Below are 6000 nucleotides of genomic sequence, written 5' to 3'. Positions count from 1 at the left end.
TGCAATTGCACTTTTTGCTACCTTGAAGGCTGTGTCATGTTGGGAGGCCCATGACCAGACTGCATCCACGTGTGTCAGCTCAGCAAGTGGCTTCACAATTTTGGCAAGATTTGGTGTGAAGCGAGACAAATAGTTGCACATTCCAAGGAACCGCTGAACCCCTTTTACATCTTGAGGTGGGGTCATGTCCTTTATTGCCCGGACTCGATCCGGATGCGGAGTTATCCCATCGCTGCTAAGGAGATGGCCCATCCATGTGACTTGCTTTACTTTGAATTGGAATTTCTTCGGGTTCAACTTGAGATTCACCTCGCGGCACCGCAACATTAAGTTCCACAAATTAATGTCATGGTCCTTCTCTGCCTCCTCAAGACTATCTCCCCTTCCAAAAACTAAGATATCATCAGCTTTGTTTACAACACCACTTAATCCTTCCAGAACTTCATGCTGCCTTCGCTGGTACTCCTCCGGCCCTAGACTAACACCAAACGGCATACGCAGCCACCGATACCGACCGATTGGAGTGTGCATGGTTGTCAAGAGTGAGGAACTTTCGTCTAGCTCAATGTTCGTGAACCCCTTGTACACATCCACACAGGAAAAAATTTTAGCATTGTTCAACTTTGGCAATAACTCATCAACTGTAGGGATGGGATATTTTGGGACTTCGATGGCCTTATTAATTGTCTGGCTGGGGTCAATACACACCCGTAGGCTTCCATCGGGTTTCTCTCTGTAAACACTGTTAGAGATCCATGCAGTTGGTTCAGTGACTTTTTTAAGGATACCTTGCTTTTCAAGGTCACGTACTGCGTCAGCTGCTTTTGCTTCTTTTACCACTGGGCACCGATGGGGATGAGCTTGGACTGGAGCCACATTAGGGTTCATGCGGATGTGTAGGGGTGGACCTAAAGTTCCCAACCCTGTATGGACATCTTTGAATGTCTCTAACACAATGGCCTTGGTCAATTTTCCCCAAGGAACAGGCACACGGGACACACCCGCATCACTAGTCGTACTCACGGTTGGCTTGACTTGAGCTCCACTGGCTGCAGTACTGTGAACTGCACTAATCTCTGCACCCACAACTTTCACTGGAGACATAGCGTCAGGTGAATCAGCTTGGTTAAGCTCCTCTGTGGGGCTGCCATTCAGTGAGGTTGGCCTGACCTCTTTATCAGACACTCCACTGTCCTCCTCTTTTCCTGGCTGATGTCCTGATTCAAGTTGGCACACTTCTAAACTTTTGTCAGTCTCTTTGTGATTAGTCTGATGCAAAGGTGGAGAGTTTCCCCTGATCTCGATCAGGCCAAGCCTAATGCAATCCGATCCGCTCAAAAGGGGCGGTTGCGAACCCATGGCATCTTTACTTAACAGCTGAAATTGAAGAGTGTGAAACTTTCCTTGAGTCTCGCAGACTAACTGGATTTGCCCCACTGGCTTAATTACACCTCCACCATAGGTATGCAGGATGGCAGAAGAAGGTTTAATTAGGCTACCTATGTCACAGTCTGGTGGACACATGCTCGAGAGGTCATCCACTGCAAGTGTGTTTGTTGTTGAGGCTGTATCTAATTGCAAAGTTTTCCAAACAAAACAGTTTCCAGTTGCCGATAATTTGATTGCTGCGAAGAATTTTTTCCCTTTCTGCACTGATACAGTTCTCACTGAGTGGATGTCCACAGTAAACAAATGATGGGTTTCATGTTCACCAGCTGACACTGACTCCTCCATTGCATTCACATATTGAGGGTTGCTAATACATTTTCGGGCCACATGCCCCACTTTGCCACACTTTCTACAAACATACTTAAGAAGAATTGCACGACACTTCTCTTTTGGGTGACTGGGTATTGCTCCACAGTAGTGACAATCAGACTGCTTTGGGGAGAACCCTTTACTATGACTTCCACTTGGAGGCTGATGACTTTTTGACTTTGAGGGGGGCCCTTTTGCTGTCCAGTTGACCTGCTCCTGATCTCCACGGACTTGCCTCATAAGACGTCGAGCATCAGTTGAGGATTCATAATTCTTAGCTATTTCAACCACAGCACGAAACTCAACAATGTTACCTTCCTTGTCACGATGACCATTGGTGATCAGCTTTCCTTGTAAGTTTTCGTCTACCAAACCAGCAATGAAACGGTCACGGCATGCCTGATCTTCAAAGTCTCCGTATTCACAATATTTAGCTCGTTCAACCGCTCGGCACTCCCAGGCACTGATGGATTCTCTTTCAGACTGAAGCATGCGACCCATCTTCGTTCGCTCCGCTTTCACACTCACACTGCCTCCAAACCGCTTAATGAGGGCTTTAATAACTTTCACAGGGTCGTTTTGATCCTTAGCAGACAGTCCCAGCGTTTTGTTGTTGGGATTAATCAGTCTCTTAACTTCATCTTTGAAGGCAATGTTGCTCGTAATGTCGACATACAATGGCTCGGTTTCTTCCACTGTTTCTTGCCATCCTCGCTTTGATCGTCGTATTTACACTCGGCTTTCGCCTCAAACCATCCCATAACTGTACAATAATCCACATAATCTAAAACGAAACAGTCCAAGGCCTTTCTTTCATCTAGTCCTTCTTGCCATTGAGGAACAGGAAACCCTGCCGGTGCTGCCGCCATGAGGAAAACACACACGAACAGTTTTCGCGGGCACCAGGTTGACAAGAACATAAAATGGCGGGAACGTGGCGAACAACGCAACTTCGACTGTTCACTTTCAAACGCTTAATCCCAGAACAACTTTACGTTACTTGACTTCAGTCGTGTGTTCGTCAACTTCTGACACCATGTTGACAACGTACAACTCTTGAGAACACAACTCAAACGCAACACTTTATTCACAGCCGACTCGACAACCAACACACGGCCATGTTGGCTTTCTACACACTCTCTGGCGATACCGCTGACCCCTTACATTACTGGACAGAAGACCCCTGTCAACAGAAACCTAGCTACGGTGTCGTCAGGCGAAACAAAACATCGAAATTCACATGACTGCATTGCTTTTCTTCTTGGTATTGCATCCTTATGTCGAATACCTTTAGTCACATAATTAGTTTAAAAGGAACGTCTCCTTATCTAGCCTGCAATTTAAATAATTTTTTTTTTTGGCTATTTCCTTTCGTGCCGGTTCGTTATTCGGACACCAGCTTGAAGGATACGTTCACCTGTTATTTCAGGTCTCAGAACAGCTGGAAGTTCACAGAAAGCTACAGCAGATTCTTTTACTGTATTATAGCAGCGTTTTGCCAGCAAGTATGGAAATAGTGAAGCAAAAAAGGAAGAACTCTAAATGAATAAATTATTCCTGGTTAATTGATAGATTCCCTGGGCGCCATCAATGTGCATAGAATTTTTGGTGAGAATTTTCGACAAATGAAACAGTGCAAATCTTCCCATCACGTAAACGGAACGGAAAGGAGCTGTTCCTTCTGAAAATTCCCGTTTTGATAGAACTGCGAATAGCCTGGGTCTAAAAAAACCATGGCGATCACAGGTGAAACTTTCCCTTATTTTCCTCCTTCTTCATAAAGACTTGAAAAAAATTCAACGGAAAAAACCACGCTCTAAGAGAAGCAACGACCTCTATCTACACTCGACATGAATTTTGAATAAATTTGAATCGATTTTAAATCGATTCAAATTTATTCAAAATTCATGTCGAGTGTAGATAGAGGTCGTTGCTTCTCTTAGAGCGTGGTTTTTTCCGTTGAATTTTTTTCAAGTCTTTATGAAGAAGGAGGAAAATAAGGGAAAGTTTCACCTGTGATCGCCATGGTTTTTTTAGACCCAGGCTATTCGCAGTTCTATCAAAACGGGAATTTTAAAAAAGAATAGCTCCTTTCCGTTCCGTTTACGTGACGAGAAGATTTGCACTGTTTCATTTGTCGAAAAGTTCTCACCGAAAACTCTATGCTCATTGATGGCGCCCAGGGAATCCATCAATAAACCAGGAATAATTGCCAACGAGACAGCCGAGCCAAGAGGCGAGGCTGTCGAGGCGGCAGAATCATAGAGCCGTGTGCGTATGAGTGTATAGGCAGAGAAAATCTTAAGTTCTGCGTAAGGGACTTTTTTTGACCATATTTGGGTGTAAGTAAACCCCATATTTGGGTTGTATTGTTCTTCCCAACTGGTTCCCAGTCTCTCACTCGTTGCTAGAGAGCAAATGACCAAAATGGCGTCCACGCGGCTCGCTGTTAAAATTTTCAATGTGGTCATTCATCTCTTTACCGATAAATACACCTTTAGGGAATTATAAATCGAAAGAGAATACCCTACAGAATATTCGACCACCGAAAAAATGAACATCAAGGTCTTCAAAGTGATGAAATAATCTTTCGACTTTGGAGTCCTTTGATTTACGATCGAAGAGAGACATGAAAATTAAAAGCGGACTGTTGACTTCAAATAGAGTTTTCTTGACTTATGAGAATGCTGAAGTCGGGTAAATGCTTCCTTTAGTGTTGATTGTGTTTATAGTAATTGTTTGACCGATGATTTATTCCAAATCAAATACCGTTTATATTTTATTTGGCACGCATTTTCGCTCCGCGTAGGAATCACATCAATATAAAGCGACGCTCACTAAAATTACTGCATGTCATACACACAAGAAAGTCAAAAGTTTTTTGCTTCTAACGGCAAATGTAATGTTAACTTGAATAAAAATTTTGTCTCCAAATAATCCTTGACCGTTCAAGTTTTGTTTTCTGTTCAAATTTTTCAAGTTTGCGTAACTGAACATGACACTTCGCATGCGAGACTGAAATCTGACCCGTGCATTACTGTCTCTGATTACTGAAAATTATTTTTAAAAAAGCATCTTAGCAGTTTTGATTTTGGGATTTGATTTATAAGAAGTTCTTGAAATGCAACTATCCCTTTTGTGGACGGAAACATTTTAACCATCGCGTGTTGTATTTAAATAACAGTGATTAAACCTCATTTATTGCCTACATTTTGTGACATTTTAACGTTGAAAAGAATTTAAAGATTTGTCAAGAGTTATCAATCTGTCAAACCCGTAGCCTGCGTAGCAGACATCTGTGTACGTTTTTTAGTGTGTTTAAAAGAGTGCGCGATCGCGAGAATACGCGCGCTGGAAACTACGGCGCCTGCTACGCAGGCTATCAAGCCTGTGTCATTTATGAACACCACTTTTTTCGCATATTACCTAAAATACAATTTACCATATTTTGGTCATTTCAAATATAGTTCTATCAAAAATCATACAATATCTGTTCTTATGAACAAACATGAGTATTTCGCTCGTTGGCACTTACCGATAGGTACAACTAGTTTATTCATTTAGCTCTTTCTTTTTTGCTTCACTATTTTCATACTTACTGGAAAAACGCTGCTAAAATACAGTAAAAGAATCTGCTGTAGCTTTCTGTGAACTTCCAGCTGTTCTGAGACCTGAAATAACAGGTGAACGTATCCTTCAAGCTGGTGTCCGAATAACTGAACCGGCACGAAACGGAACATTTGAAGTCCGTATAGAAAGAAAACAAATAATCGTTATTTAAATTGCAGGCTAGATAAGGAGACGTTCCTTTTAAACTAATTATGTGACTAAAGGTATTCGACCGAACGATGCAATACCAAGAAGAAAAGCAATGCAGTCATGTGAATTTCGATGTTTTGTTTCGCCTGACGACACCGTAGCTAGGTTTCTGTTGACAGGGGTCTTCTGTCCAGTAATGTAAGGGGTCAGCGGTATCGCCAGAGAGTGTGTAGAAAGCCAACATGGCCGTGTGTTGGTTGTCGAGTCGGCTGTGAATAAAGTGTTGCGTTTGAGTTGTGTTCTCAAGAGTTGTACGTTGTCAACATGGTGTCAGAAGTTGACGAACACACGACTGAAGTCAAGTAACGTAAAGTTGTTCTGGGATTAAGCGTTTGAAAGTGAACAGTCGAAGTTGCGTTGTTCGCCACGTTCCCGCCATTTTATGTTCTTGTCAACCTGGTGCCCGCGAAAACTGTTCGTGTG

Source organism: Oculina patagonica, chromosome 3 (assembly GCF_052425735.1).
Source record: "Oculina patagonica isolate OP01 chromosome 3, crgOcupat, whole genome shotgun sequence".
NCBI lineage: Eukaryota > Metazoa > Cnidaria > Anthozoa > Scleractinia > Oculinidae > Oculina > Oculina patagonica.
Note: the sequence above shows the minus strand (reverse complement) of the source record.